This window comes from Molossus molossus, unplaced genomic scaffold (assembly GCF_014108415.1).
Source record: "Molossus molossus isolate mMolMol1 unplaced genomic scaffold, mMolMol1.p scaffold_m16_p_4, whole genome shotgun sequence".
NCBI classification, from domain to species: domain Eukaryota; kingdom Metazoa; phylum Chordata; class Mammalia; order Chiroptera; family Molossidae; genus Molossus; species Molossus molossus.
In genome coordinates this window covers 104961066-104973882 of record NW_023425377.1, presented here as the reverse complement: position 1 = coordinate 104973882, position 12817 = coordinate 104961066, and the positions used below count along the sequence as shown (strand labels likewise).

Below are 12817 nucleotides of genomic sequence, written 5' to 3'. Positions count from 1 at the left end.
ACCCTGTAAATTTGCAGAAATGTAAAACAATTTCGTAATTCTCAGTGACTTTTTCACTTCAGGAAAACATGGCTATTTCCCCTAAAACTATGTTGTGTGAATATGTAATTAGCTGTTCCTTTTAAGTGAATTTAATAAATGCATACTTTTAAACTCAGTCTTACTTTCTAATAAGGTAACTATTGAGAGATCAAACCCAAATACATCAAAGTTCTTTGGGGGGGGAGGGTCTTCAATAATTTTAATAATGTAAAGGGGTCCCAAGAGCAATAAAAATTGAGACTCACCAGATATTTTTGCTCACATTTTTCCTTAAATCAAGGCTTACAGTTATGATTATAAAAATGTATTTGGTGATTTTAAAAGCAATGATTCTAAAAACCTTCACTTTAGAATATCAAATATAAAGTGTTTCTAAATTTTCACTGATGTCATTTTCAATACTCAACCTCAGTCATCTTAATATTGAGTATAATTATTATCAGCTGTGTCTCAAAGTACTGCTAAAAACATCTATTTTTCTAAAGTTGTAAATAATTGATATTTTTGGTGTTCATGTAGCAAGATATTAAAATCTAGCTGGTAAACACATAGATTTTTAAAATCAGTTATTAGGAAAAGGAAAAAGATTGTGTATTTTTAATATAAAAAGAAATCATAAGAACAGTTTCCAAAATTCATCTTGCCTGTACAAAATCATTAGTTTTACTTTTTTGTTCCTGAGGAGAAATATATAAACTTTAACTAAATACATCTCAAGAAGGGATTGCCCTTCAGTAGAAAAACAGATGATTAGGGAGGAAAAACTTCTAAGACTATACAAAAGACAATCAAAGGAACTGCAATAAAATCTAATTACTTTATAGCGATTCCTATTGCTGAAAATACGTTGAATGTTTGATATTTTAAGCCTTTACAGTTAAATGGGAAAGATGGTTTCTCACCCCCTAAATGTTTACGTACTGGCCCACATTTTCCCTTGTAAGTCCCACAGAGTTAATTTTCAAAAGGGTTCTTCTTGGTTCTGTCCTTGTCCAACCCTATGTCGTCAGTTTTCAAAAGTTCTGGTTTCCATTCATTTACTCAGTCATTCAGCTAATTACTAAGAACCTACCAAGTGCTATAGGCAATGAATACGTAGCAATGCACAAAACAGATAAAAGTCTCCCTGCCTTCATTAAACTTACATTCTGGGGGAGAACAACAAACAAATATTTACCCTGATGAACATAGATGCCAAATTCCTTAACAAAATATTAGCAAATCAGATCCAGCAATACATTAAAATAAGTGTTCACCATGACCAAGTGGGATTCATCCCAGAGATGCAAGGCTGGTACAATATTTGCAAATCAAGAAATGTGATTCACCACATAAATAAAATGAAAGATAAAAACTATATGATCATATCAAAAGACGCTGAAAAAGCATTCAACAAAATTGAGCACCCATTTCTGATAAAAACGCTCAGCAATGTGGGAATAGAGAGATCCTATCTTGACATAATAAAGGCCATATATGAAAAACCTACACCCGACAACATACTCAATGGGCAAAAAAACTAAAAGCATTTTCCTTAAGAACAGGAACAAGACAGGGATACCCACTTTTGCCACTCTTATTTAACATAGTACTGGCAGTCTTAGCCACAGCAATTAGACATGAAGAAAGAATAAAAGGGATCTGAATCGGAAAAGAGGAAGTGAAACTGTCATTATTTGCAGATGACATGATATAGTACATAGAAAACCTTAAAGACTCCATCAAAAATCTACTAGATTTAATAAACAAATTTGGCAAGGTAGCAGGATACAATTAACATCAAGAAATTGACGGCATTCTTATACACCAATAATTAACTCACAGAAAAGGAAACTAAAAAAACAATCCCATTTACCATTGTGGCAAAAAAAATTAAGATACTTAGGAATAAACTTAACCAAAGAGGTAAAGAACCTATTTGCAGAAAACTATAGGACATTGAAAAAAGAAATTGAGGAAGATATAACAAAGTGGAACCATATACCTTGTTCATGGATTGGAAGAATTAACATCATTAAAATGTCCATACTACCCAAAGCAATCTATAGATTCAATGCAATCTCCATTAAAGTACCAATGACATATTTCACAGAACTAGAACAAATACGTCAAAAGTTCATATGGAACCAAAAAAGACCCCAAATAGCCACAGCAACCTTGAAAAAGAAGAACAAAGTAGGATGATCACAATACTGGATATCAGGTTATACCACAAAGCCACTGTAATCAAAACAGCCTGGTACTGGCATAAGAACAGGCATATAGATCAATGGAACAGAGAATCAGGAAACAGACCCAAGAAATTATCCACAATTAATATTTGACAAAGGTGGCAAGAGCATACAATAGAGTAAAGACAGCCTCTTTAATAAATGGTGTTGGAAAAATTGGACAGCTACATGGAAAAAAAGGAAACTAGACCACCAACTTATACCATACACAAGAATAAACTCAAAATGGATAAAAGACTTAAATGTGACTCGTGAATCCATAAAAACCCTAAAAGAAAATGTAGGCAACAAAATTTCAGACATCACACAGCAGAATTTTCACTGACACACGTCCTAAGGCAAGAGAAACAAAAGAAAAAATTAATACATGGGAATACATCAAACTAAAAAGCTTCTGCACAGCAAAACAAACAAACATTAAAATGGAAAGGGAACCCACTATATAGGAGAGCATAATTGCCAACGATACATCAAACAAGGCGTTAATTTTCAAAATATATAGAGTACTCATACAACTCAACAAAAGGAAGACAAAGAACCCAATTAAAAAATGGGCAGAGGAGCTAAACAGACACCTCTCCAAAAAGGACATACAAATGGCCAAGAGACATATGAGAAAATGCTCAACGTCACTAATCATCAGAGAGATGCAGATTAAAATGGCTATGAGGTATCACCTCACACCTGTCAGAATGGCTGCCATCAACAAATCATCAAACAACAAGTGCTGGCGAGGGTGTGGAGAAAAGGGAACTCTAGTTAGTACACTGCTGGTGGGAATGTGGATGGGTATAGCCACTATGGAAAACAATATGGTGTTTCCTCAAAAAATTAAAAATTCAAATGCCATTTGACCCAGTGATCCCACTTCAAGGAATATTTCCTAAGGAGCCTGTAACACCAATCAGAAAGAATATGTGCACCCCTAGGTTCACAGCAGCACTATTTACAATTGCTAAGATCTGGAAACAGCCCAAGTGTCCATCAACAGATGAGTGGATAAAATAGCTGTGGTATATATACACAATGGAACATTATGCAGCTGTAAGAAAGAAAGATCTTGTATCCTTTGAGATGACATGGAGGGACCTGGAGAGTATCATGCTAAGTGAAATAAGCCAATCAGAGAAAGACAAATACCACATGATCTCATTTATTTGTGGAATATAATGAACAAAAAAAGCTGATAAAGAAACAGACCCAGAGACATAGAAAAGAGTATGGTTCAGACTGACAAACCTCAGAGGGAGGGATGGGTGGAGGGATGAGATAAACCAAAGAATTTATGTGCATGTATACATCACCAATGGACATAGACAACAATGCTTGGCGGGGGTTGGGGTGAGGATTAACAAAAAAGAACCACTCTTTGTATGTGGTTATCTCTCTTATTTGAGAGCAACCCCCCATGCTCCTCCTTTTTATACTACTGACTTGCAAAATCCATGTTAGCTGTCCTATATTCTGAAATTGTATGCTTCTTCACTGTCACTCACTTTGTACTCCGATCTCTCATATTTCTTACAAATAAATTTTGATAATGACTATAACCAAATTCTAACCTCAAAAGAAATACTAGAGATATAGGTAACCCACATAAAAGTCCTTCTAACTCCAGATAATCAAACAGCAATTTAAGTCTATTGATCATTTTGAACACTTACTGAAATCAATTTTAAAATTTTAACACAGTGCAATAGCTCTAAAAAGACAGAAGAGGGAACTATAATATCTAGGAATTCCATATTTAAATAGCACTAAATTTTGTTTTAAATTTAAACAGTGATTTTCCACTTTGTAATGATTAAAAATATAGTAATTATATTTTATATAATTTTATATGATTATATAAATATTCTATATAAGTTTTCCTTCCAAAAAACAAAAATCCTAGCAAATAGAAGAAAAAGATTCGTAAGAATAAAGACTGAAAATACATTTATAAGTTGTATCACACTAATAAATTATAACCATTTACAAAAGCTACTATTTAAAATTACAGTTGACCCTTGAACAACCCGGGGGTTGGGGTGCCAACACTTGTGTACCTGAAAATTTGCATATAACTTTTGACTCCCCAAAACTTAAGTTATCCTTCAGTAACCATGGGGGATTGGTTCCAGGACCTCAGGTGGATACCAAAATCCAAGGATGCTCAAGTCCCCTATATAAAATGACATAGATCAATGTATACAGTTGGCCCTCCACATCCACAACCACAGATCGAAAATAGCACAAGCATTTATATTTTAGAAAAATCCATATGTAAGTAGACCCATGTGATTCAAGGGTTAACTGTATTCTAACAAACAATGCACTTTCATTTTCTAAATAATTTCTTTAATAATAAGGATACCTAAATAAAGCCAATTATGTGTTTTTTAAGTAACCAATTTTGTTCACATTTTTTAATAACTAGTTTTTGTTTTAAAAAAAACTCATCAGGAAAAGTCATAGCAAGTTGCTTTTACATACCCACTTTTTTCAAAGGGAAAATTGCAAAAAAAACTTTAGCATTAATGGCATCTCAAGAATAAGTATACATAGTCCACTAGGATGTTTGTTCTAAAGAATACTGATATTTTTTAAACATAAGTTTAATTTATATAAAAATGCCAACCTGTCACTTTAATTAAAACTAAAGTACTTTAGCCCTGGCCGGTTTGGCTCAGGGGTTAGAGCGACGACCTGTGGTCCTGAGAGACCCGGGTTCGGTTCCCGCTAAGGGCATGTACCTCGGTTGCAGTTTGTCCCCGGCCCTGGTCGGTCGTGCGGGTGGCAGCCACTCGATGTGTTCCTTTCACATCAATGTTTTTCTCTCTCTCTCTCTCTCTCTCTCTCTCTCTCTCTCTCTCTCTCTCTCTCTCTGTTCCTCTCTCTCCCTCCCACTCTACCTGAACAAAAAATGGGAAAATGTCCTCGGGTGAGGATAAAAAAAAAAACAAAAAAACTAAAGTACTTTATGCAAGAATGTAATAGAAGAGCAAATTTATAGTACACAAATGATCACTATACCAAGGCAAGATGGAACAGAACTCCCATGTAACTATAGGCCAGAATTCAGGTAAGCTTTATGTTACTATCTAACAAGGCTCCCCTTAACCCCAGTTTCCCATACCATGTTCTTTATTTCTTTTGGAGTCCTCATCAGCAGCACCTTTAATTTTCATATTTTCACCAAAATTCTGCTTATGACAATTTAAGTATTTCTCTAAGTTTTCTTTAACATGAGTCCTCATGTTCAGCATCTTTAACACCCATTTCTACCAATTCTATTTATAATGATTTAAGTAATCTCTAGGATGACATGTTTTCTCTGCTGTGCTCCTCACTTCTGAGAACTCACCAGCAGTCTTTAACATCTACATTTCTACCAACCGAACATTCAGAGCAATTAAGATTTTTTTCTATCATGCTCCTCAAAATTCTACCCATTACCTAATTTCAAAGCCACTTCTACTTTTTTTGGTATTTGTTATTGCATCACCCTCCACTTCCAGGAACCAAAATCTGTATTTTCTTTCTCTAGCTGCTATTAACAATACTGTAAAATTGGGGGCGTACAACATGATTATCTTATAGTGTTTGCTATCAAAGTCCAAAATCCATTTCACTGGGCTAAAATCAAGGTGTTGGCAGGCCAGTGGTCTTCTCTAACTTTTAGAAAGCTTTCTGAATTCCTTAGCTCCCGGTCCTTTCCACCGTCTTCAAAGTGCATCACCCTAGCCTCGACTTCAGTCTCCCATCTCTTTCTTGGGCCCTGACCTTCTTACCTCCCTCGCATAGGAGTCTGTGATTACACTGGGCAACCTGGATAAACTAGGATAATCTCCTCATCTCAAAATTCTTAACTTAATCGCACATGCAAAGTTCCTTTAGCCTCTTAGAATAACATATTTACAGGTTTTACAAATTACACCATGAACACCTGGTGGGGGAAGGGTATTATTCAACCTACCACAATGCAAATCACAAAAACACATGAAATATAAAAGAAAAAATATATAAACTAGTTTCTCAAAATAAAAAAACTTTGGAACTTCAAAACATTGGTGAAAAATAAAAAGGCAAGCCACAAACTGAGAAACGCCTGCAAATAGTTATCCTGCGGACTTGTTTCTTGTTTCGTGTAAAGGTAAACATACACCTATTATATGACTCCGCTACTCCACTCGGAGGAAAAATGAAAGCACATGTCCACATAAAAATCTGCCATACAAATTTTTGTAGCCACCTTACTTTTAAAAACCAAAAACCGTTAACAACCCACTGCAGCAACAGCTAAATGGAAAACAAATGGTGATATATTCCCAAAATGGAATGCTATCCCATAATAAAAAGGAACAAAGTATTGAAAGTTCATCCAACAATATTGATAAATCTCAAACTTACTGACTGGGGGAAAGAAGCCGGGCAAAAGAGGAGACAAACTGTATGATTCTACTATGTAACATTCACAAAAATACAAACTAACCTATAGTGACAAAAAGTAAAATCAGTGGTCACCTGGGAGGGGTGTGGGAGGGAGGAATTACAGAGTTACAAAGAGGCTCTGGAACTGATGTATATAATCATTATGTTGAATGTGGTGGTTTGATGAGTACATGCATATGTTAAAACTCTTGAAATTATGCATTAATGTATCACAATAAAAGTAAACTTTTTAAATTAATAATGAAACTGAAGCAGAGAAATTAAAATCTGAAACCTGTTTCCTGATAACAGTCTGAAGACAAAGTAAAGAATCCTGATAAACAGTCTGAAGACAAAGAATCCCAAAGACAATTCAAAAGATAAAAGAATCAAAGATGTTAAATTAATATTGTAGTATACTAAATATATATATATTGGACTTTGGTCCCAGTTCCTAGCATAGAGATTCAAAAACCCTTGAAGTGTCTTCTATCATTCTCTGATACCAACTAGGTGTCCTGAAATTCAATTCAATTCAATTCTGACACTAACCCCATCAGAGCCTCCATCATCCATACCTAAATTTATACTAACGAGGTAACTCATGTGGTGTCTAGAAAGCCTCAGGAGGGGAGCTGGTCACCAGAATAACTTTCAACCCCACTTCTCAATCTCCAGAGAGGAGAGAGGAGCCAGAGATTGAGTTCAATCTCAAAGCATATGATTTAGTCAACAATCTTTACATAATGAAATCTTGATTAAAAACACTGAAATCAACACTCAGTGTATCTTCCTGGCTGACGGTGTGCTGATGATGGGAAGGTGGTATGCATGGATACCAGGAGAGGGAATGAAATCTGTGTAGCCCCAACCCCACCCCAGACCTCACCCTATTCCTCACTTTCTTTTGGTTGTGTCTAAGTTGTATCCTTTATAATAAAAGTGTAATTGTAAGTAAAGAGATTTCAGCGAGTTCTGTGAATCATTATAGCAAATTATCCAACGTGAAAGTACTTACAGAAACCTCTGAATGTGTAGTCAGGTCAGACAGAAGCAGAGGTTGCTGGGAAACCCCACTTGTGGCTGGTGTCTGAAGTAAAGGCAGTCTTTCTGGGAACCCTGTCCTTTAACTTGTTGGATATTACACTAACTATGGGTAGTTAGTGCCCAAATTAAATTGATTTTAACTGTAGGTATCCAGCTGTCAGGGAATTGGTGTAGGAACACAGACATTAACTGTGGAATTTAGGAAAGATTTCTGGTTAGATGGTAAAGGGTGGTATTCAGTTCCCAATGGATTTCTCTACCACATCTATCCTCCCCAATGCAATAAAAAAGAGAAAGTTCAGGAAACTTTTATAATTTGATGTTTAAGATAAACTTTCTAAACAGACTGACAGAGTAGTCAAAAATAAATTGTACGAGTAATACGGTATATTTATTTTCATCTTCTAAGAATTTCTAATATTTTCCACAACATTTTTTAAAAAATATTTTTTCTTTATGATTTTGGGGCGGGGGGGAGGGAGGGGGAGATGGAAACATCAATGAGAGAGAACATCAGACTAGCTGCCTCCTGCATGCCCCCCACTGGGGATGGAGCCCACAACCTGGGCATGTGCCCTGACCAGGAATCAAATTGGCGACCTCTTGGTGCATGGGTCAACGTTCAACCAGTGAGCCACACTGGCCGGGCTTTCATGACACTTTTAATTCTTAAAGGTAAAAGGTATGTATCAACTTAACTCAACTTAAAGAATGATAGAGCATACCACAGGGACACTACTAGGAACCAACACATTTGGGCTCTAGGTCAGGCTATCCTCCAATGGCAGTATTATCTTAGGCAAGCCACCACTCTCTCATAAACAACCATTTGTTCACTTAAAGAGGACAACATAATAACTCGTACTAGATCACTACCACAGTCCCATCTCTTCGTAAGCCAGCTCCATTAAGAGTAAACTTACTTTGCCCTGGCCGGTTTGGCTCAGTGGTTGGAGTGTTGGCCCTCAGACGGAAGAGTTGTGGATTCAATCCCCAGGCCCCATCAAAGTTGTGCAGGAGGCAACCAATCTCAACCTCTCTCTCTCTCTCTCTCTCTCTCTCTCTCTCTCTCTCTCTCCAGGCCCCATCAAAGTTGTGCAGGAGGCAACCAATCTCAACCTCTCTCTCTCTCTCTCTCTCTCTCTCTCTCTCTCTCTCTCTCTCCCCCCATCCTACTCTAAAAAAAAAAAAAAAGAAAGAAAAGAAAAGAAAAAATAACCTCTGGTGAAGATTTAAAAGAAGAGTAAACTTATTTCTAAGTGGGGAGAAGGAGCTCAATGGGGGGAAAGGCTGTAATACTTTCAACAGTAAAGATTTTAAAATAATAAATAAAGGATATAAGAGAATGTAAAAAAAAATGTTTTAAATATCAAAAAAAGAAAAAAGGAACTTACTTCTAACTGGGAAAAACTGTTTACATTGTATGACAAGAAACTAGGCCAAAAAGAAAAAGGAAAATTGAGGGGCGGGGGGAGCCACCTGGGCTATGTTCAGTTTGTCAAGCCACTTCCATGGGTCATAGAGAAAGTTTTAGCATGTGATGAGAAACAGATAAGTAATTCAATCTTTTCCATTTTGTAGCCAACACAGTTTTAACATAGCCAGATAATCACAATTAAAATATTCCCCAACTATTAGGACCTTAGTAACTTACTCTCTGCATATTTCCTCTAAGGTACAGTAAAAGGACCCCAAAAGAGAGGTGAGGAGCCCTGCCTAGAGAAAGTGGTATTCTCCACGAAGTTACTAGCCAAAATAGTACAGCTAGTTCAAACTACATCATGATTTTACTACCTAAAACAGCATTCAATCTGTCACTAATGCTATTAAGAAATACAGTCAAGCCAGAGGGATGACTTCAGTATCATATTTTCAAAACCATCAGCACTCCCACTTTTTCCAATCAAACCCATTTTTTCACTAACTAGTTTCTGCCTAGCAATAAGCAAGATGGTGTTATTACTCCATCCCTTTGGAACAAGTAAGGTACTGCAGTACCAGGCAAATTTACTACAACAGCTCAGCCGGTATGCTCAGTGGTTTGAGCATTGTCCCATGGTCTGAGAGGTCCCAGTCTGATTCCCAATCAGCGCACATGCCTGGGTTGCAGGCTTGATCGCCAGTAGGGGGTGTGCAAGAGGCAGCAGATTGATGTTCTCTCTCACATCAATGTTTCTATCTTTCTCTCCCTTCCTCTTTCTCTAAAAAATTAATAAAAACATATTTTTAAAAATTAACTACAAGAGTAGCTACAACAAGCAAAGAGCAAACCCAACAGCCATACCCAAGATTCTTTTATACACAGCAGTTAATTCAGTCAGCCCTGGTGGTCGGTGGGGAGTCACATCACAGGCAGAACGCTCTTTACAGTCATACAGCATTGATTCCAAACCAGGGGGTAGGGCAGAGCAAGAAGTATAGTTTGAAAAACCACAATCAATACTACAATAAATACACCAATTTTCTTTGTAATACAAACTACAGGAAATAATGCTTTATAAATCCCTAATAACATCTTCTGACTACCTGGGGATAATATTAGGTATGGGTGGAGAATGGGCAAACCTTCCTCCATATCTATAAAATGAAAAATAATGGTTTTAATAGGCTTTAGAGGAGGCGGAAAGAAGGGAATCTAGGGAGAAATATCTAGGGCACTAACGTGTATTTCTAAAAGTGAGGGATGAGTTAACCTGTAAACTCTCTCCAATGGCATTGTTGTATAATTAACTGAGATTCAAACTGGAAAGCCTAAGTTATCCAAAAATAAAACTATGGTCAAGACATATCATTTTAAAAATATCAAAGTATATATTATTAAAATTGTTATATAAAAAACATTTTTTTTTTTACTATCCAGTACATCTTTTATAGAACTTACATTTTACCATAAGGTTTTTAATCATATTGGAACAAGAATTCTTAATTTCCATAACAAATGGATTCAGACAAGTCAGAAATCCTCAAAAGCAAGATGTGGGGATGTACTACATATAAATATATATTACTGTATAAATAAAGATGTACTATACTTATTCTGAGTTAAAGAAGTAGCCAGTCATCCATGGCAAGTAACAATACTAAACAAACAGAAAATTTTTAGTTTATACTATTAATAGTGTAAGATAGTGATATTCAACCATCTTCCCCCAAAAGAACTCTTTCCAAATGAAATGTTACTTCCTTTAGAATTGCTTGTAATAATGATGAACTGACGAAAAAGCTCATGTTTTTGTTTACCTCTTCAATGGTTCTCTTGCTTCCAGGATTTCCCACAGTAAAATTCCAGCTGCTTGGCTAGCCCTAACTTCTGTCAAATGCCAATGCAACTACAGGAGGCTGGGATGCAGCCTAAGACAAAAAAGCCACAACACACAATTCTTACATGTTGCGGTTGCAGGCTTAAAGGATAACATCACCTGGCTTCTGCCTCCTTTTGATCATTATCCACTGCTTTTAAATAGTTGGAATTTTTGTTTCAATATTTTATCCAGATTGTATCGTTGTTATCTGAAGGATGGTTCATTCAACTACTTCACTGGCATTGTTGCATCCTTACAGGATTTAAGAATCTCAAAATTCTATTAGTGTGGACTGAAAAATTCACAGCCTTGATTTCCATTCCTCCCACCAAATTAGGGCCTTCATATCATCACACAATAAATTAAAGTACTACCACCATCCAGTCTTCTCTCCCTTAACTTACATGGTGCACAGAGAGTAGTTTCTTGCCTGTACACTCAAAGAATGTTTTCTGTGAAAACCAAGAAAACATGTTATCAGAAATCTCATTTCAATTTTCTACTCTACCACTACCTGTGAAACCATAAGCAAATCAGTCTCTGTGACCCTTATTTCTACCACCTGCAAATAAGAATATCCTCTGCCTCATTGGTTAAGCTTAGGACCAAAATACGATAACTAATGTTAACAAGTATAGACAAGAGTTTGCCACAGATGTTACAGGCCTTGTGACATGAGAAGAGGAAAATGGTTAAAATCATTATCTAAAAAAAAAGAACAAACTGAACAGACTGGAGGACTCAGATAATGAATTCATTCACTGATTCAACAAGCATTTAATGAGTTCCAACAACATATCAAGCATTTTAACAAAGCAAAATTTTCAGGTTGAGAAATAATAATTTGGGGTGCTGAGATCTTAATGACTGAGGTAAAACAGGTAATGAAAGAAAATGTGGCATTTGTGAGTCATCACAAATTTGTGTTAATCCACATAATGAAAACAGAGACTATCTCCTAGAAATGTATCATAAAATTAGGTGGGGCAAAGAGCAAAAGCAATAACAAAGAAAGCAAATATGTAGTCTGAGAGGTCTTAGAAAGCCATTGAAGTAGAGTATCACAAAAAAACAAGAAAGAAATGACTGTTAAGAAGCAAAACACCAAGTGCTGGAAATGAAAAGGTAGGTTGAGAAATGAAAAGATACAGATTTAGCAAATGGAACTCAATCTTATCTTGGGGATGATACAGAGCATTTTAACAGCTTAACCAATGCCTATCTACCATGTTTTGTGAGAAAAGTGGTTTACTTTCACTTGAAAAAGCAGAACTCTAGTAGAAACAATAGTCAAACAGAAGGTGGTTGAATAAAAGTTAAGAAATTGGACACATAAAGTCAACTATAAATCAAATGATCTCAGTGATAAGGGAAAGGATAAGAAGAGTAGAAGTAAGGTATTTTTCAAGATTAAGTGTAATAAGGCAAGCAACCCAGCATAGAATACAAAAGGGAGAACACAGAAAATAGCAGAGCTCCAGTGAAGGGAAGAAGGATTAGACTGGAATAAGGATGTTCACTTTTTAAAAAAATAAAAACATTTTATTCTTTGAGTAAAGATAGATTGAAGAAATAAAAAGTATAAAATATGAAATGAAAAAGGAGTAAGAAAAATAGGGATAGAACTAATAATTTGAGGGCAGGAAGCAGTGGGGCTAAACGATGGGAGGAAATGTGAATATATACTATGAACCTCTCAGAAGAGTAAACTGATATAACTCTAGCAAAGCCAGGCAGTCCATGAACAGCGCAGAAGAAATGAGAAGCAATAATTATTTAGAT

General features: G+C 36.0%; 1 protein-coding gene across 5 annotated transcripts in view; it reads right to left on the bottom strand.

Moving 5' to 3' along the window:
• FBXW7 (F-box and WD repeat domain containing 7) overlaps positions 1-12817 on the bottom strand; it is a 165475-nt gene that overhangs the window by 132529 nt on the left and 20129 nt on the right. The window contains exon 1 of one of the 5 annotated variants that reach the window (XM_036242029.1): positions 11440-11458. The exons of the other annotated variants lie outside the window; for them this stretch is intronic. The gene's annotated coding sequence lies outside the window, so the exon portion shown is untranslated. Of the gene's footprint in view, positions 1-11439; positions 11459-12817 lie in introns of those variants that run through there. 5 annotated transcript variants of the gene reach the window in all.